Raw genomic sequence first — 20,802 nt, 5'->3', positions numbered from 1 at the left:
CTGATGGTTGGTGGCGATGGGCACAGCGGATACCTAGGAATGGTGTTTGGCTTGTTCTTGCTTAAGATCCAATTTCTCATTTCACAAGACTCTGTTCTCCACACCCCCTTAAGATGTGTGCTGCTACTGGTTGGCACAAAAGGTTTTTCAAAATGGACTAAGATGCTTCATGCTTCAGCTTATTTGCCACAGCTATGGAAAGCTAAGCACATGAAGCAACAAAAGTGGTGGTGGAATACGTCTCACCAAAGCCTGTGATCCCAGACAAGTGACTCAACCCAGCGTCAGGCTTGCTGAGGAGGAAAGCGGATGCACAGAACTCTTGCACTGACAAGTGAAACAATAATTAATACACACACACACATATATATATACATATACATATATACACATAATGTCCAGTAGCACCTTAGAGACCAACTAAGTTTGTTCTTGGTATAAGCTTTCGTGCACATACTCACTTCTTCAGATACAATTCAGATACGATTCAGTTAACAATCCCAAACTTGGGGTACATTCCGCATGTTGACCCACAATATAGCTTATTTCTACAAACACCCTCTGCCAGAAGGGCTTTATATGGGCACATGCCCACCACATGTGAAGTGCTGTGCCTATACTATTGCAGACTCTCCAGCACAGTGATGGCATAGTTTTATTAATATAACAATGCCATAATGGTGTCAAATGCCACTGGTGTAGCAATTTAAACGAATTTTCGCGTATCCCAGTTGATACTGATTTTAGTTATTTTTTAGCCCATCTTGAACAGCAGAGGGTGATTCAGAGGGTACTCTGCTAGTGGTTACTCCGGTCAAAAATGAAAGACAGAAAACTCACCTTTGGGAAGAAAGATAGGGTAGCAGCCAGAGAAGGGCTCTAAATGAAGATGGAAAGAGGCAAGTGATATTGGCTCAGTATCTATGATTGATCTATAAATGAAATTGCAGGAAAACGCCCTCATGGTCCCCAGGAGCAAAATCCACAATCAGCATCACTTTAAGGTCTGCCAGGCCTTCCCTTTCTCTGTCAGAGATATCTGCCAAGTACCACCCTCTCTTCCCGGAGGTGTTGACAGGGAAGTTCAAAAGGCCTGGCTGATTTTCAGGGCAAGCGCCAAACTGCTTCCTAGCACAGAGCACCTTTTGCTAATTTTGACTGGGTAATTGGTTAATTCCTTCCTGGAATAAGATTGTCTTGCAACAGTAAGAATGGATTCTTGCAGTGTGCTTTATGTAGGTCCTTTAAAAAGTCATGCTCGGAATATGCTGGCCATGTTACAAACTTGGACTCATTGGAAGAAACACAACACACCAGTGCTGAATGATATTTGTTTCTTGTTAGTTTCTGGGCACAGTGCAAAGTGCTGGTGTTGAGTCAGTAAAGGCCTGGGACTAGGACAACTTTGTTAGAATTCCTGCTCCGTGATTGTTGTCTTTCACATGACGGTATATGTTTTGACTCCACAGAGTGGGAAGTGACAGTGACAGGATGTTTGTGTTACTGTGTTCTGTGAAGTGGGACTATTGTCCTTTGTTCTTTCTCTTTGCTGTCTGATGCTAGAGAGAGAGGGAGCCATGTTACAGAGCTCCGTGTGTGTTTATATGTAAATAAAGTAGATTAGCCAAAATGCTGAGTTGCTGAGGTCTGTTACGCAAGCTGTGAAGGCTCTGCGGATCCCTAAGTGTGTCGATGTCTGTTGGCATCGGTCGCTGTGATGTTCGGGCTGAAAAAAGCTAATGAAGCTCCCGAACAATTGACCAGGAGGGAGAGAACATGCCAGTCAGGCATGTGTCTCTGCCAAGTTCCTACTTGAGTGTAGGACACGCTCCTGACAAACCTCTCCTATATCGGGGTAGGGAACTAGATCTTGCCAGTGAGGCATAGCCTGAATTCCTTAATCCGCCCACCCCCATGGGCCAATTGTGACAGGAGAACAGGGCTGCCCACTTGCCAAAGTTACGGCTACCTTTGTAGGTGACCTGGAAACTGCAACTAATCCAGAATGCGGCAGCTAAACTGGTGGCTGGGAGCGGCCGCGGAGACCACATAACACCAGTCCTGAAAGACCTACATTGGCTCCCAGTACGTTTCTGAGCACAATTCAAAGTATTGGTGCTGACCTTTAAAGTCATAAACAGCCTCGGTCCTGTATACCTGAAGGAGCATCTCCACCCCCATCGTTCAGCCCGGACACTGAATCCAGCGCCGAGGGCCTTCTGGTGGTTCCCTCATTGCGAGAAGTGAGGTTACAGGGAACCAGACAGAGGGCCTTCTCGGTAGTGGTGCCTGCCTGTGGAACGCCCTCCCAGCAGATGTGAAGGAAATAAGCAGCTATCTTCTCTTTAAAAGACATCTGAAGGCAGCCCTGTTCAGGGAAGTTTTTAATATTTAATGCTGTATTGTTTTTAACACTTGATGGAAGCCGCCCAGAGTGGCTGGGGAAACTCAGCCAGATGGGCGGGGTATAAATAACAAATTATTATTATTATTATTATTATTATTATTATTATTATTATTATTGGCACTCACTGCAAGTGCTGATGAGAGATTACAGCAGGCCGCTTTGAAGTCCGTTGGCAGGCATGGTTTGGGTTCAAATTGCACCTGCAAAGCTGGGCTCACTGATCATCGACTCTTAGGCTTGTAAGGGAAGGGAAAGTACCCCAAGGGTCATCTAAATTCAATCTCCTGCAATGCAGGCACCTTTTTCCCAATGTGTGTCTTGAACCCACAACCCTGAGATAAAGAGTCTCATGCCCTATGACACTGATGGAAAGCCTGTTTGGTTGCACCAGGGTAGGGACAGGGGAGCCTCAGGCCCACAGGCCCAATGCAGCCCTCCAGGCCTCTCTATCTGGGCCTGGGGACTCTCTTCAGCCCACACTGAAGGAAGGTAAGGGCAGGTGACCCCACCTAGGCCCGAAGTCACCCCCCCCCCTCAAAGCAGGCTCAAAGCTTCTCAAAGCTTTTCAAAATCATTTTCTCAGCAGCTAAGCATCTGCTCATTTGCTCTGCTGTTGCAAGGCAAAATGTTATTCTTCTATCAGTACGAGAAGGCTTCAAAAGGCTAATGAATAGAATCTGTTCAAAGCAAGCCTGAGAACTGACTTTTATCTCATTCCAGTTGCAACATCTTTGGACATGCTGAACCGCTCTCATTCCCCTTTTCCTGGGAAGAGTGCCAAGAGTCCAAGAGTCCCAAGACAGGAGCTTTCTGTTCATGCTCAGAGGAACTCATGGGGCAGGACTCCTGAAGGAGGAGAAAGGGGAGGGAACTGGAAGGGGAATATATACTCTGTGCAAATGACTGTGAACTCGTGCTTGTTTGTGAACTATTACACTTGCTCCTTCTACCAGTTCATGGATGGTAGAAATAAAAGCTTTTTCTCCAAAACTATTCCTTGAGTGTCTGTTGACTCCCATCTCCCTTTCCCGGGCGCGATATTTTTCCCACCCGAGGTCAAAGCCTCATAAGGCTACAACACAATCTCCTCAGCCACACCTCTCACTAGTATCTCTCTGAGAGCCTTTTCACTTATTTATATACCACCCTTCCTATGAAGATTGCAGTACAGTTTACAGTCTAAAAACACAAAAGTACATAACATAACAACAAACAAAGCAATACCTGCCCTCGTTCTAAAAGACAGATTGATTAATTATCCCAATATGCTCCCCAGAGATATTTCCCTCATACCTATCATTTCCCTTACTATTTTTCTTTCTTTCTTTATATAGATTTTTCGTACTCTCTGCTTCTCTTATTTTCATTTTCTTCCTCCTCTCTTCTTTGCTTCACTGGTGCAGCTCACATGAGGGCTGTGTGGGCAGTTAATTGGGAGTAGGTTTTATTTCAAATCATTTCAAGTTAGTTCCATCAAGTTTCCAAATACCAGCAAAGCAATTAAAAAGAACTACAATAACCAGAATGAGAAGAACACCAGTTGCCAAATTACAACTATTTTTTAAATAACTGGTTTTCCTCCACAGTCTTTAACAGCAGTCAATCCCACGGAAAATTAAACAGAAGAAGCTTTTCTCACCATTTGTCTCCATGTAAAAGGAAAGCAAATAAATCTCCACTGCTTTTTTTCCATGCCATGATGCTGTTAAAGGCACAAGAGCTGAACCCTAGAAAAGAAGTTGGCAACCTTAGAGCAAACAAGCTTCGGGAAAGAAAGAAAAAAGTCAAACTCCAAATAAAGGGCAGTTTGTTAGAAATTGGCATAATTAGGTGCTTGGCTATTTCTCTGCCTCTTTTATGCTGAAGGGTTATGACCTGAACCTAAATCACATTTAAATACCCTCCAGCGTTTCTCCGATGAAAATAGGAATCCTCTTCCTCTTCCTCTTCTTCATATCCTACTCTTCTGACTGGGTTGCCCCTGCGAATCTGGGCACTTCCAACATATATAAAAACATTAACCATTAAACATTTTTTAAAATTCCCTTTAAAGGCCTGTCTTCAGGTGTCTTCTAAAGGTTGTATAGTTACTTATCTCCTAGGCTCGGGGGTCGCATAACTCCATACCCTCCAACATTTCTCCGTTGAAAATAGGGACATCTTAAGGAAAAGCAGGACATTCCAGGATCAAATCAAACGGGACAACTTCGGCAAATCTGGGACTGTCCCTGGAAAATAGGGATACAGTACTTGGAGGGACACTTGGAAGTGGTAATTTCATGCACACCAGAGGAGGTCATTTTCCAGAAAATGTACTTAGGTCAGGATAACAGCCTTAAAGCTCAGCCATATCCTTCTTTATGATGGAACGACAGCTGTAACACCTGCTTTGAATAATCTCTGATTTATTCATTGGGGCTTACTTCCTAGCGTCTGCTCTGCTCAGGCACCTGAAGGCAAAGGTGTAATTTAGATTTAGCCCTCAAGTGGGCGGGCAGGTAGATCAAGCCATGTGGGACAGCTATGCCTCACCGAGCTTGGGAAAAAATCCTTAATGACTCTCCTTCCTCAGTTTGCAATCAGTTAGCTTGACAGCCGAGTGCATCTGCAGCACTCTCTGATCCCGGTACTGGAAAGGTGAGACTTTATTCTTCTTTTTTGAAATGGGCTATGGGAAATACAGCACACCCTTTTTTGTCTGGAAAGGCACAGGATAACATTTTATTTATTTTTTATTTAAGATGCTTTGGTTTTTTTGTTTTTAAAAAGTAAAGATGTATAACTTGGCAGAGAGCAACAGTAAAGTAATTATAAATTATGTGGGATCTCAGTTTCTTTCCTCTGATTCTTGAAGGCAGTAAGAAAGTCAAGAACCTTAGAGTCTGCTTGGAGAGATCAGGCAGTATCTTATCAGTTATCCAGTTGGCAAACAGAAAGAGATCTTCCCCAGTTTCAGTTTCTGTCCCTAGTTTCAATTACTGTTTGGTTCTCCATCCTTGTAGAATTCAGTGTTTTGCCCTCCTCCAAGTAGTCTTTAAGGGGTGAGTTCTATCTTTTGTGACAATCTCCATTAGCTGCTGTTCCAGCAAGACATGGAACCTAGAAGACAGTTTTATACTAAATCAGGGTTACAGATTGCAGATATTCCTGGCTGTTCCTGGAGAGCTTGGGGATTTAACCTTGGGTCTTTTGCATGCAAGGCAGATCCTGTACTACTGAGCTACCGCCTTCCCTATGATTTTGCCCTTAACCTCTTTCCAAGGGCAATCCGTGGTGCAGTGGTACCTCAGGTTACAGGTGCTTCAGGTTACAGAGTCCACTAACCCAGAAATAGTATCTTGGGTTAAGAACTTTGCTTCAGGATGAGAACAAAAATCGCGTGGCGACGGGGGAGGCCTCATTAGCTAAAGTGGTACCTCAGGTTAAGAACGGTTTCAGGCTAAGAACGGACCTCCAGAACGAATTAAGTTCTTAACCCGAGGTACCACTGTATATGAATCTCGTAGCCTTCCTGGATCTCCACAACCAAGTCTTTCTGGGGCTGGTGGAGAGCAGCGGTCTGGTCTCCCATCTCCACTTCGCTTCCTTACTCGGATTGTCTTTTTGGAACCAATCACATTCAGTGATTGAATTGCAAAGAACTCCCCCCACCCCTGGGACACGGGTGGTGCTGTGGGTTAAACCACAGAGCCTAGGACTTCCCAATCAGAAGGTCGGCAGTTTGAATCCCTGCGATGGGGTGAGCTCCTGTTGCTCGGTCCCTGCTCCTGCCAACCTAGCAGTTCGAAAGCACGTCAAAGTGCAAGTAGATAAATAGGTACCGCTCCGGCGGGAAAGTAAACGGCGTTTCCGTGCGCTGCTCTGGTTTGCCAGAAGTGGCTTAGTCATGCTGGCCACATGACCCAGAAGCTGTATGCCATCTCCCTCGGCCAATAAAGCGAGATGAGCGCTGCAACCCCAGAGTCAGCCACAACTGGACCTAATGGTCAGGGGTCCCTTTACCTTTACCCCACACCCCCAACTACTGTCCAAGAAGTCAGTAAGGGGGCTGAGCTTAAACTGGTAAGGGGCAGGTGAGATGTGAGGCATGTTGACTTCTTAACCTCCATAATTTGAGCGTTGTGAAGAAGTCCAAAGCAGCCCCATCAATCCAGGGATGGAGGATAAATTTTGCTTGGGCAAAATAAGAGTCAGTTTAGGCATCAGACTGATCAAACTTGCAGCTGGATCTTCCTTCATCTTCTACCACACCTGAGGTATAGCAGACAAGGCAGCCTCAGACTGCATACAAATAGAACATTACAGTATCTGAGTGGCGTGAGCTGCTCTGGAACATTTATTTCTTCAGGGCTGAGCATGGGAAACATTTATTCTCTGAGTCTGAGCTCTAGACGGGACACGGGTGGCGCTGTGGGCTAAAGCCTCAGCGCCTAGGGCTTGCCGATCGAAAGGTCAGCGGTTCGAATCCCCGCGGCGGGGTGCGCTCCCGCTGCTCGGTCCCAGCGCCTGCCAACCTAGCAGTTCGAAAGCACCCCCGGGTGCAAGTAGATAAATAGGTACCGCTTACCAGCGGGAAGGTAAACGGCGTTCCGTGTGCTGCGCTGGCTCGCCAGATGCAGCTTTGTCACGCTGGCCACGTGACCCGGAAGTGTCTCCGGACAGCGCTGGCCCCCGGCCAATAGATGTGAGATGGGCGCACAAACCCCAGAGTCTGTCAAGACTGGCCCGTTCGGGCAGGGGTACCTTTACCTTTACCTGAGCTCTAGACACTGGCTGTGTGCAGCAACTGACTGGCTAGCACCAGTGCTGCAAACTCCCTTCCTCTTTGCTTGAGTGGTTTTGCATTTCTTTCTTGAATAGCTTTTGTAAGAAGGAAAAGGTGAGGGGTGGACCAGAGACAGGGACAGGCAACCCACAGCCTTACAAGTATTGTTGGAGCTGTAACTCCCACCCCCCCTGACCATTGGCCATGCTGGCTGAGGCAGTTGGGAGTCCAGCAGTATCTGGAAGTCTGCAGGTTTCCCATCCCTGGTTTGAATTAATGAAAGAATAATGTGGTGCTTTATAAAATGTATATAATGTACTATGCAGATGTCAGACTGATGTCTTGAAATGGAATTCAAATTGCTGACATATTTGTCTTTTACATAGCAAAGTCAAAAAAAAGCTGAACTCACATAATGGCAGGAAAAAACTCATTAAATGTTGTAATATTATGTTACCCAAAGTATTATGAATTCCAGGTGCTGATGCTTACAGATTGCATGTGATGTTCAGCATGTACTTGAGCAATGCTCTCATTTCCCTTCTCACTGACAGAGCAGAAAACTTGACTTCTGACACAGACCTTGAGTTGCTGCTGCAGTGAGGGGTGGGGAACCTTGTGAGGAGTCCAAAGGGACTAGCACCTTTTCACTTTCTTACAATGTGCACTCTTTCCCATTTTTACAGGCCCCATCTGCGCTGTACATTTAAGGCAGCATCATACCATTTTAAACAGTCATGGCTCCCCCACCAATAATCCTGGGAACTGTAGTTTGTTAAGGGTGCAGAGAGTTGTTAGGATACCCCAATTCGCCTCACAGAGCGACAGTTCCCAGAGTAAATTTAATCAATCCCTCCACCCTGGGAACTCTGGGAATTGTAGCTCCATGAGGGAAATAGAGGTCTCTTCAGCTCCCTTAACAAATTGTAGTTCTCCAGGTTCCTTGGGGAAAACCTTGACAGCTTAATGTAGCATGACATTGCTTAAAATGCATTGTGTAGGTGGGGCCACAGTCTGTGAGAGAGTTCTTTATTGCTCCCATTTTACAGATGGTGAGAAAAAGGCTAAGCAATAAAATGCCCAAGACCATCCATCTACTCCCTTGGTGGCTGTTGCCCCCTGGGACAACTAAGGAAGAAGACAGGGAAACTAACAGTAGGTTAGTTTCCAAAGATTGGCAGAGCCACCCTCCGACTGGTGGTAAGGAAAAAGCTGAGGGAAAGCTGAGATGGATCGGCCTTCAATGATCTACATTCCCCCCTGGCCTTTAAAAAAGCACCGAGCACATTGTTAATGCTGCAGGGTCCTCTGAGGACATTATTTGAAATTTCAGGTCACCTTTGGCAGGGCTTTGTCCATCCATCCCATCGTGATACTATTCCTGCAGCACCAGAGGAAAAAAAGAAGTGCCTTTGTGCTGATGATAAAACATCATCCTTTGGTTTCTCTGACCTGTTGCGTTTGCGCAAACAGCTCATTGAGGGTTTTTTTTTAAAAAAATATCCCCCAAAAATGAAGTTTTAAAGCTATTTTTAAGGAAATTCGCAAAAAACAAACACTCACTTCCAGCATGGGTTGCCAAACTCCTGGGTTTCCCTGGACATTTTCAGCATTTTTGGACAGTCTGCCTGGACGAATCCTGGATATATCTTGGAAATCCCAGACGTATGGCAGCCCTAGACTGAATCAAATCACACAGCAAAATGCTGGGGCACAGGAGAAGTGGAACCCCCCCGTAGGCTAGCAACCCAAGAAAAATCAGTAATACGTCATTCAGAAAAGCCCTTCTGTGTTTGCTCATAACAGGCACACTTATTTATATCTAAAGGCAGCTATGTGGATATTGCCAAAAGGCACATACAACATTTGTATGAGCAGGCAGTGTGTCTGACTTGCTTTAGATGCCTGAAAGTGCTTTTGGCCCTTGTGCCAAATACTTGCTCATTTCCCTACCAATGACGTACAGCTCAGCAACTGCAAATAAGAGCCTTCTAATAGCTGAAATTAAAGCAATTAAAACAAGGAGTCCCTTGGGGGGAGTCTTTGTTATATTTTGAGTTGACCTACAGGCTGCAGTCTTGTGTACTACTAATTCAAGGGCCTTGCTTACAGATAAAGATACTTAGGGCTGAGTTGACAAATCAAAATTTCCAACCTCTTTGGATATGGACTTTACACGAGACCTTTGTCAGCAAAGCTATACTGAAGAATTATGAAAGCCCATGAAGGCAGGTCTGTTGGTTTTGATTTCATTTCCCAATGTGTTTGTATTGCTGGGAAAACTAAGGCTTATAAAGGGTGTTATCTGTTGAGAAATGGTCAGTGGGACTTTGCATAATAGTTATTAGGTTTCAAGACAGATGAAGCAGTGCTTAAACTGTGGAACTCACTCCCACGGGCACCGACTTGCATGGCTTTAAAAGACTGGACAAATTCATGGATGAGATGACTATTAGTGGCTGCTACTCAAGAAAAATATGCTTTGCCTTCATAAGTGGATGAAATATGCTTCTGAATATCATTGGCCTGATCCAACAGGCCCCTCTTGTTTTCTTCCATGCTCTGGAAATGCTAGTTATTTCCCAACCTGCTGGTGTTGTTTCTGTTCCACCCTCCATTAAGTAATGATCAAAGTCCTCAAGTAGGTGGATTATTTCCATAGCAGCCATAAGTATGGAAGTCTTGTTTCAAGCTTGTCTTAAGGTATCCATCCAATTGAATATGGAGCAACCCAGTCAGAAAGGAGACATAAAAAGATTGTTTATTATTAATAGGGCATAGGGTTGATCTGCAGAACTTGTTACCAGGCTAAATGCAGACCAGCAGACAAGTATGGCAGTGCACCGCAGACCCGGTAGGAACCAAGCTAGATATGGCAGGGGTAGGCAAAGTGCTGTGCTCCAGATGTTACGCTCCAGCTGCCATACACCGCAGGCCACAACAAGCCTGACCATTTTCCAGGAACGCTTGGAGTTGAGGTGCAGCAACATCTCAAGGGCTACCTTGGAGATGCAGTGTTAATTGCATGCAAGCAATTAGCGCACACGTTTGTTTTTTGAAAAGCTAAAGAGCTGCCACATAGGACATGGGGACAGGGTCTTGATTGCTGCGCACTTGATCTTGATTAAGAATGCTGCTCTCCTAAGCTGCCTTTAGACCTGGGAAGGAAATTCATCTCCCTGAGGCTGCAAAAATGGGGTAGCTGAGTATCTTCAGGCCACTGTGTTTGTCTAAAAGGCTGGCTTGGGTTGCCAAGTTGAACACTCTGTACTCATGTGGGGTTTTATTTTAATGCTGTGGGTTACAGGGGAAGGCACTTTCTGTCTGCCGCAGTCCAGGCTGCTTTCAGATTGCCCTGAGGCCTGTCTCAATGTGGAGGGGGAGGTTTCATTTATTAGACTTATTAGTCGCTTGTCACTCCAAGGTCTCCAAGCAAATTAGAGGGGGGGAAAACAAAAAAAAACCACCCACCCAAGATAGACAGGGTTGCTTTCACCTGACAGGCAACTTGGCCTTTTCCAATACCTGACTGTAGTTCACCTGCTTGGAAGATTCTGCCCCGGTCCACTTCATGCATGAATTGGATGAAGGACAGTGTCTTGTGAATAAAGGCCAGCCCTTGGAGATCCATGGGTCTCTGCTCATGTCAACATGTGGCTCGTGGCTTGGATTTGCATAGGATGAATGCTTAGCATCCGAAGGCCTCCGTGAGAGATGGAATCCCAGTTGTGCAGGGCTCCTGTGAATGGGTTCATATGTGCGTAAGCTTTTCTTCTCCATGTGCGGATGTCAGGGGGTGGGGCAAGGAAGCCATATGACCTCGGGGGGGGGGGGGGGCTCCTCTGTCCTTTTAATTGCATGGCCCCCTTCACATGATTTATGTGTGAAGGGGGCTCCCGTATTACAGACTGAATGCGGTGTGGGTGTCTGGTAGCTGAACGACCAGAATGAACGACCTGTGGGTCTGCCCACGTCTATGATTCTGCAAATGTAGGCAAGGCCAATGTTGCGTTGGAGTTGGATTCAGCTAAGTTAAAGCACTAGTGGAAGCCAATGCCATGAATCTAGCTAGTGCAACAGGACTTCCTGTCATCCCCATATGGGAGAGAAGGAGGGAGATTGTTCCATATGGCAACATAAATGCATGTGCTGACTGAGCAACTGCCTGAGTGCATTGCTGAATTCTACCCTTGGGTAAGGTGGGGGAAAAAAAGATAAAGGACCCCTGGATGGTTAAGTCCAGTCAAAGGTGACTGTGGGGTTGCGGCACTCATCTCACTTTCAGGCCGAGGCAGCTGGCGTTTGTCCACAGACAGCTTTCTGGGTTATGTGGTCAACATGACTAAACCGCTTCTGGCGCAACGGGACACCGTGACAGAAGCCAGAGTGCATGGGAATGCCGTTTACCTTCCCGCCGCAGCGGTACCTATTTATCTACTTGCACTGGTGTGCTTTCAAACTGCTAGGTTGGCAGGAGCTGGGACAGAGCGACAGGAGCTCACCCCATCGTGGGGATTTGAACCTCCGACCTTCCAATCGGCAAGCCCAAGAGGCTCAGTGGTTTAGACCACAGCGCCACCCCGCATCCCTTGGATATACCCTTCACATTGTGGAAAATGGAAGGTAACCATGCGCAGTGCTGATGAGGGTGGAGGAAGCACTTCCCTTGAAACACAGTTTGCCTCCTCTAGCCATGGGGCAAAGACCACAAGATGCTGATCTGTCTAATCCAGCTTCTTGTTCTCACAGTAGCTGACGAATGGCTGTGGGAAACCTGGAAGCAGGATTTGAGCACTAGAGCACTCCTCCCTCCTGTGGTTTCCAGCAATTGGTCTTCAGAAGCATTTTTTCCTCCAACTGTGGAAGCAGAGCACAGCTACTATGGCGAGCAGCCATCAAGAGCCCTCTCCAAGAATGTGGCCAGTCCTCACTGAATGCCATCTAGCTTGGTGGCCATCACTGTTTCCTGTGGCAGTGAGTGCATGAAGAAAAGCTTTATTTTAGCTGTCCTGAATCTTCCAACACTCAGCTTCATTGGGTGCCCATGAATTCTAGCATTATGAGAGCAGGGCAAGACCTTTATCTATCTACTTTCTCCTTGCCTTGCATGATTTTTTAAAACTTTGGGGGGGACGAAGAGACCCTTGAACAGTGATGGCCAAACTTGGCCCTCCAGCTGTTTTGGGACTACAGTTCCCACCATCCCTGACCACTGGTCCTGCTAGCTAGGGATGGTGGGAGTTGTAGTCCCAAGACAGCTGGGGGGGGGCAAGTTTGGCCATCACTGCCCCAGAAGCCCCAGAGGAGGCATCTCTTAGCATATGTGTGTCCCATGAGTTTTTGTGCTGGTGACCCACCCACCTCTTCTAGGTCAACTCCCTGATCCCTAATCTGTATTAAATTCTTTAGCATGCTTTCTGATACAGTTATTTTTTTACACGTTACTTCATTTTGACACTTCTGGTGTTTGTAAGTTGCTGACTAAGTTTCTCCATTGCTTCCTAGGAGTGGCAAGAATGACTAATCTTCAGGAAATCGTGAGTGGATACAGGTAAGAATGAACTCATAATTTAGGATTAGTCTTGCAGAGAGAATACCAAACTTCCTTCTGTTAGGAAATATAAATGTTGTAATTCCTTTACGTACTGAGTTGTCCTTCGTTAAGCCATTCTGGATAAGTTTGAATGCGGTCATCTTGTTTTTAATCACCGATTTTATCTGTACTTTAAATAAACACCTCACGCTGTTTTATGCAAAGCACTTGAAGGCTTTTAAAAAATCATTGTGGCACATAACTCCTCTTAAATAAAAAGAAATTTTAAAAATTGAAAGGCCTCCAAAATATATGCCCTTGATTGCATTTGGCAATCATTCTATAACCTGAACCTTCAAAATGTTTTATACTAATATTGTTCTGACAGGTTCATATATAGAGCTCAATAGGTTGACACACCTGTGCTTTAAATCAAGAAACCTGACTTAGGCAGGCTTTTGCAGAGGCTGAAAGGAACTCAGACCACTTCCAGTTACTGAGGCTGCTAGCCATAATAAAAATAAGAATGACAACATCCAAACACAAAATAAGGCATCAAAGACAGAGTGAGACATACTTTGATTTAATAATAATAATAAAAAGACTCTTTACCTGAGAGTGTATGTCTGATATGCTGTAAAACAAGTTGTGAAATCTGTCAAAAAAATTTTTGGCATTTTTGATGTGTCTGAATTTCAGGCACACACCTGATTAGGCCTGAACCTAGGTCTGTTGATTTCATTGGGTCTGCTCTGTGTAACACTCATTTAGAGACAGCTTTGCAAGTTTGATGAACTGAATGCATGGGTAACTTGCATCTTATGCCCATTTGACACATGCAATTTCAACTTTACGTTGTTGGAATTGCACAAATTAAAGGCATGGGAGGCGGAGTGCTTTTCCTAGCATAGAAAGAAGGTTTTCAGCTCTTAGGCTTGCTTGCTGGGCTGTGGGAGGTTCTGGGAAGCTCTGGCAAGATCTCATGATAACTCAGCAACAGCCCTGCAAATTCTCACAAGATCCTCCTCCCAAAGCCTGGTAAACAGGTCAGAAAGCTTAAAAACTCATTGACTTCCTTGAAACATAATGACAACAACAACAACAACAACAACTTATATTTATTTATTTATTTATTTATTTATTTATACATACATACATACATACATACATACATACTCTACCCATCTGGCTGGGTTGCCCAGCCACTCTGGGCAGATTCCATTACACATTAAAAGATTCCCTATACAGGGCAGAAGACAGATGTCTTCTAAAGTTTATATAGTTACTCATTTCCTTGACATCTGATGGAAGAACATTCCACAGGATGGGTGACACTACGTAGAGGCCCTCTGGCTGGTTCCCTATAACTTAACTTTTTGCAGTGAGGGAGCCATCAGAAGGCCCTAAGTGCTGGACCTCAGTGTCCGGGCTGGACAATGGGGGTGGAGACGCTCCTTCAGGTATACTGGGCTGAGTCTGTTTAGGTCTTTAAAGGTCAGCACCAACACTTTGAACTGTGCTCGGAAACATATTGGGAGCCAGTGAAGATCTTCCAGGACTGGTGTTCCATGGTCCTAGTGGTCACTCCCAGTCACCAGACTAGCTGTTGCATTGTGGATTAGTCGTAGTTTCCAAGTTGCCTTGAAAGGTAGCACCACGTAGAGTGCAAGCATGGCTGTTCAGGGGCAGTTCCAAAGGGATGGTTTGAGTACAGTCGTACCTTGGTTTTTGAACAGCTTAGTTCTCAAATGTTTTGGCTCCTGAACGCCGCAAACCTGGACATGAGTGTTCCAGTTTGTGAACGTTTTTTGGAAGCCAAACATCTGACACAGCACCCGATTGAGTGCAGGAAGCTCCTGCAGCCAAATGGAAGCCACGTCTTGGTTTTCTAACATTTTCGGAAGTTGAACGGACTTCCGGAATGGATTCCGTTCGAGAACTAAGGTATGACTGTATGCGTATCTTTGTTTATCTGCACCCCCTGGGGGTGTAACCCCCGAGCAAGACGCGATTGCCCCGTATCACTTTTTGAAAACGAAAAATAAAACCCCTAACCCCAAAATGATTGTTCTGTCTTCTCTGTTTCCTCTGCTCCCAGTTCAAACTGTATCACCCACACTTTTGTTGCTCCAACAGGACGAACTTCGAGAAGCAACGATTAATGGCGGCGAGAACGATGAAGGGCGTGAAGGATTTTATCTACTGGCTTTATGTTCAGTACATGCTGGTCACGTGTGCCTTTGACATGGAACCCTGGGAAGAAGTGGTGATGCATTCTTTCACGGCCACCACTCTGACTATGTCAGTGTTCACAGTTTATTTGTTCATTCCTACCCGTTTGAACCAGGCTTTCCAGTTCTTCCTGCAGCTAGTCAAGTAGCTGAAGTGGACGCTTCATGACTGAGCTTGGATAACTAGATGTATTTTTGCCATATTTCTGTAAATAGAACAATTTGGAAGTATGCGCAGGTCTCTTTACCCCTCGCCACTTCTAATCCAGTGCATCGGTATACGCGTTTGCCAGTTGTGAGGACCATTTTTTTTACAACAGTGAATCACAGAGGAACACAGGAAGGTGAATCAGAGCACTGTGCCACCTGACCATCCCCAGAATTTTAGACTGGTCCCTTCCCCACCCTACTTGGAGATGGTTGGACTTGGACCTGGGACTTTCTCCATGCAAAGCTGATGAAGGAACACTACATGCCACCTAGTCCGGCAACAATTTCTTTTAATTGTTTGACTCTCTTCTAGTGAAGAGGAAAGAGAAAAGAAAATGAGGCAGTAAAAGCAGGGAACAGAGGGAGGGAGGGAGGGAGGGAGGGAGGGAGAATTCAAAGTATACATGCTTAAAAACCATTGCAGATAGGCCCCATGTTACAGGCTGGCACTAAAGATGGGCCCTTGGGTTTGAAAGAAAACTGAAGGCTGTTGAAATAAGCTATGGTTCTAAGAACGGACACCCTACATTATGGATTTATTATTTTTTTGCAAGTGACGCTGTTACACCTGCAGTTGACTAGAAGGCAGCGTTATGTGTGGACAAAGAGAGCCATTGTTGTCATGACCTTAGTGATGTTTCCTTGGCCTGCTAAAACATCCCTGGCTGATACATGCTCAAAAAGTCACTGAAAACTCAAAGGGAAGTGATGCCATAAAAGAAAGAAATCCTGCCATCATTAGCTTGCAGGGATTAAGGTAACAGGACTAGTTGTCCTAATAAAGTAACCTTGCTGCGAGAGTCCAGCTGTAGGAGCAGGAGCGTAGGAAGGGGGTTGCGGTGGATGCGGCCCGCCCTGTGTGCCCCCACTGAGGGGGGTGTGTGTGACAAAATGCCGGGCAGCACTCACCACGGGGCCTGCAGCGTGCCTGAGCCATGCATCTCTCCTGGGAGTGACGCAGTGGCTTGAACGCCCGCAGGCTCCACGCTGCCCCAAACAGTCCGCCCGCTGCCTCCCCCTCAGCTGTAGGGTGGCTGAGTGGGAGGAGGCAGGCAGACTCCTCTGAGGCCCCATGGTGCCCCCATGGACGGTTGGCCCCGCCCCTGGGCACAGGGCACGCACGCTGCCCCAAGCGCCCGATCGGCTTGCTCTGCCGCTGGCACGAGGGGTGCTGAGTACAGTGGTACCTCGGGTTAAGAACTTAATTCGTTCCGGAGGTCCGTTTTTAACCTGAAACTGTTCTTAACCTGAAGCACCACTTTAGCTAATGGGGCCTCCCGCTGCTGCCGCACGACTTCTGTTCTCATCCTGAAGCAAAGTTCTTAACCCGAGGTACTATTTCTGGGTTAGCGGAGTCTGTAACTTGAAGCGTCTGTAACCCGAGGTACCACTGTATTTTAATAATAAAACTAGTCACCCAAGTTTGAAATTGCCCTTCATTTAGCTACATGCAGTAACTACTTGGGCCTGTGCCATCTGAACAACGCTGTAGGAGTAGGAACTATGGGATATGGTTCTAGCACAGCAGAGCAGCTCAGCAAGAACATAAGGGCTCTTTGAGAAGGTCAAACATCCTTTTCTTTCAGTGGCCAGCTGGGAAGCCAGCAAACAAAACCCGGGTGCAACAGCACTCTCCACATTTGTGATTCCCAGCAACACATTCAGAGGGGCGTTTGCCTTCAACAGTGGAGGCAGATCATAGGCTTCTCTTCCATACACTTGCCTCGTCTTTTAAGACATCGCTATAACTTGTGGGAGAAAGTTCCACAGTTTAACTGTGCACTGTTTGAAGAAGCGCTCTTTTTGGGTCTATCTGAAATCTTTCTGCTTCATTGAATGGTCCCCGATTGTACATTGGTATCTCTGGTTACGAATTTAATTCGTTCCGGAGGTCCATTCTTAACCTGAAACTGTTCTTAACCTGAGGTACCACTTTAGCCAATGGGGCCTCCCGCTGCCAGCACGCAATTTCTGTTCTCATCCTGAGGTAAAGTTCTTAACCCGAAGTACTACTTCCGGGTTAGCGGAGTCTGTAACCCGAAGTGTTTGTAACCCGAGGTGTTTGTAACCTGAGGTACCACTGTAGTCATATGAAAGAGGGAGGGGGGGGAATGACACTTTTATCATAGTCTCCACATCATGGATAATCTTGCACATGTTCCTCTCTGCCACGCCTTTTCCCCTACACTAAAAAGCCCCAAATGTCACAACCTTTCCCCATAAGGGCGTTCCTCCGGTGCTAAGTTGCTAGAAGTTGCATCATAAACACATATAGGAGGCATTGGGGATATGATGTGAGCAGAAACTCACTTACACATCATCCCATTAATTCTGAAGCCATGGTGCTATGGAGATCAGTATCAGTGGGCAAACAGCAGCTTAACAGTGATTTATCTGGCTGCGTAGGGTGCTTAAGTTCTTTATGATGAAACATAATACTGGACTGTTACTTGGGTGTTGAAAAGATGACTGAGAGAATATATACAAATTCTAACAGTAGCTGTACACACAGAGAGTAATAAAAATAGAACAGTCATGGCAGAATAGCAGTTAAGCTGCAAGTTGGGGCTTAACCACCTGCATGTAGAAAATGTGTAGAAAACGCCTCCAATGTGGAATTTTTCTTAACGCAGTTTTGTTTTTGTTATCACAGGGAAGCCCTATCATAAGGGAACTGAAATGTGCCATGTCTCTAACAGAGAAATGCACCCTATGTTTTCTTACAAGCTTTCTTTCTGCCTGTTGGCGGTTGGAGTCCTAATATGCAGTGTCTCTCTCATGTAAGAACAGGAAAAACTCCTGCAGCTTGACAAGGCTGATGGGACTAGAGACCCCTGAAAGGTGCAAAATGGAAGCTAAATGATTCTGCTGCCTTTGCTGTGCCTCTGAAATATTTTCCTTCACTTGCGCACAAAGGTCTAGTGGTTAGATGACTGGGGTTGAATGGAAGAGACTAGTAAGAAAACAAAACAAAAAAGATTTTTAGAATTAGGAAATCAAAGGGAGCAAAGAAGATATTGCAGGAAATGGACTGGTGTCGCCCAGACTGTTGAATCCTGCATGCTGTTTAAATTAAGGACATTTCTTATATTTTACATAATTTCCCCCTTCTTCCATGGGCTGGTGGCAAAGCAGAAAACCCCATCTTTCTAGCGGTGAGCCCTGCTGAGCTAAGCCTTAGCATTGGCTCAGCATATCGGCCGATCAGGGACACATGGCTAAACTCTCTCCTTACTCATATGTAGCCCAAAACAAACCATGGTGCAACAATAAAAAGGACAGAGGAAGAGCTGGTTCAATGTGTTACGATATAGAAGCAATGCAGCCGCGAGCTGGTAGCTTGAAAGCAAAACATAATGGGAATGTTGGGACTGTTCCATGGGAAACAGAGGGACAGTCTATTCACAGTGCGAAGCACCGGAATTAGCTCAGAGTGTAATATGAGCTGTACAGGAAGTACAGGAGGAGTTTGTCTCTCGGCTGTTGGAGTTTGAAGAGAGCAGACGTATTTTCTGTAACGCTGCAAAGACAGAAATAAAGGCATGTAAATACGTTTCTGTCTATCTCTTTCCCCTGCCCGGGGGGGGGGCAGGAAAGAGGGGGGGTGTTCTTCTCACGCCGAGAAGGATCGCCTATCGTGACCTAGCCTGTATCCTGCGGGGAATGCAGACAGGGAGGTCAACCGGAGATCAAGCCGGGTGCATGGAGAATGGCCAGTTTCTCCTGATAAAGGCTTGAATCCCAACACAATGTTCATGTCTTGGCTCCTTTCCCCCCAGAAATAAAACTTTTAAAAAACACATTTAAAAACAAAAGCAAAGAGGTTTGCAATGTTCCATTTTCTTTCCATATTCAAGAAAGAACTTGAGACATACTTCCTAGTTATGTCCTAGTTGAAAAAGTCCTCTTCAGCCTTCTCCTTCCAGCTATCTCCTAGTCACCTTACTGCTTTTGTTTCTGAACTCCTTGGGGTGAGTTGTACACATTCTCAGTGCTTACAGCTGACACTCACTTTGCTAGTGGGGCAATTATGACAGTTACATGCAAGAAGAGAACTAATCCAGCCACATCATATGGTGACAAGGTGTTATTATGCAAACCCACACCGTTTTATTGGATTATATCTAAATTCTGAAGCAAAGGATTATAGCTAACTTCTGAAGCAAAGGATTATATCTAACCTCTGAAGCAAACTCTCCAATGCCTGAGATGCTGTCTTATCAATGTAGATGTAATAGTCACTTTCATAACTTATTTTGTATACTCCCAACAGCTGTAAAACAGGACCTACCTATCACTCTCAAAGAGCATAAAACAAGCTTATACAGGCTAAGGCACATCTTTTTCCTCAGATGTGGCTGTGATTAAAGACAAAGGTGCTGGTTATTTATTTACAGACACGAGCACACAAGGTTTAATTATATTATTACTGTAAATTGAAAAAATCTACTGCTGAGATAGTAACAAATGAATATTTCAGTTTTCTCTTCACACTGTCATTAAATGTATCTCTTTTCAGCCCAGAATCACTAGCATATGCTTCTGATCAGTAAAAGATCATCTCTAACCCACTAGTGTTTTGTTTTGAAACATGCCTCAATTAAGCCTTTCCATACCTGTATTTGTCTTCACATGAAAGCATTAATGCATCAATTGCCAGCTCTTATTGCGTAACACATTTCTGACAGATGACACTCTGTAATAGTAGGGTTGCCTTTTCTTTTGCTGACAAGTCTTCTGTAGCTTTCACAAGTGCACGGCAGGAGCAAATTGCAACAGCCAAAGTCATCCTATTACTTCATGTCCATGAAAGGAATTTCTGCCTGACACACAGCTACAAAAGGCATCTTAAAACGAACCTAGTTCATGCTGATTTTTCCCAATTTCCCCTCTTCCTTCCCATGTCTCATCACTATTCTCAGTGGTAAACCTATGGGCTGGTCCTATGTTGTGCTTTAATCTTTGCGCAACCACATCTTAGGCACTTTATTAATGAGTGTTAAAAGAACAGGAACCTTGCCAGGGAAAAGACAATGGTTGAAATAAATGTGTTTGGGCTGACGATATGAAACTCCCTCAAAAAACCAGCACCCTCCCAACAAGTTGCATAATTTACAACACAGCCTCTCCCAATTGTGTTGAGATCACCTCATGGAAAAGCATCCCCTATTTGAATTGGTTGCATCTTGACAGGTACCTCCGATATCAAAGATTCCCCAATTTCTTTTCCCCATGAACCTCTTGCAAATTGTTGAGGGTCTTGGGAGAACCACTTAACGATGTTTCTGCCTGTTGTAGTAGAATCATAGAATCATAGAGTTGGAAGAGACCACAAGGGCCATCGAGTCCAACCCCCTGCCAAGCAGGAAACACCATCAGAGCACTCCTGACATATGGTTGTCAAGCCTCTGCTTAAAGACCTCCAAAGTAGGAGACTCCACCACACTCCTTGGCAGCAAATTCCACTGTCGAACAGCTCTTACTGTCAAGAAGTTCTTGCAGTAATTGCAGTGTAGTGTGCTAGATGCTGTATGGTTTTTGTTTTTTCGCTGCTGCTTTTATTTCTTATACAGTGGTACCTCGGGTTAAGTACTTAATTCGTTCTGGAGGTCCGTTCTTAACCTGAAACTGGTCTTAACCTGAAGCACCACTTTAG

At 45.3% G+C, this 20,802-nt stretch overlaps 2 long non-coding RNA genes across 2 annotated transcripts in view; one reads left to right on the top strand and one right to left on the bottom strand.

Annotated features, from left to right (window-relative positions):
* Positions 1-1,072, bottom strand: part of LOC308585162 — a 13,387-nt gene extending 12,315 nt beyond the window's left edge. Inside the window, exon 1 of the long non-coding RNA XR_014007096.1 lies at positions 841-1,072. This is a non-coding gene — a long non-coding RNA (uncharacterized lncRNA). The remainder of the gene's footprint in view (positions 1-840) is intronic.
* Positions 1,073-4,901: 3,829 nt separating this feature from the next.
* On the top strand, positions 4,902-16,567 carry LOC308585150. The gene is made up of 3 exons (XR_014007082.1): positions 4,902-5,044; positions 12,678-12,723; positions 14,842-16,567. It is a non-coding gene; the product is annotated as an uncharacterized lncRNA (long non-coding RNA).
* Positions 16,568-20,802: the final 4,235 nt, after the last annotated feature.

The sequence above is a fragment of the Podarcis bocagei genome (genome assembly GCF_964188305.1).
Source record: "Podarcis bocagei genome assembly, chromosome: 4".
Classification (NCBI taxonomy): domain Eukaryota; kingdom Metazoa; phylum Chordata; class Lepidosauria; order Squamata; family Lacertidae; genus Podarcis; species Podarcis bocagei.
This window is presented reverse-complemented; position numbering and strand designations above follow the sequence as displayed.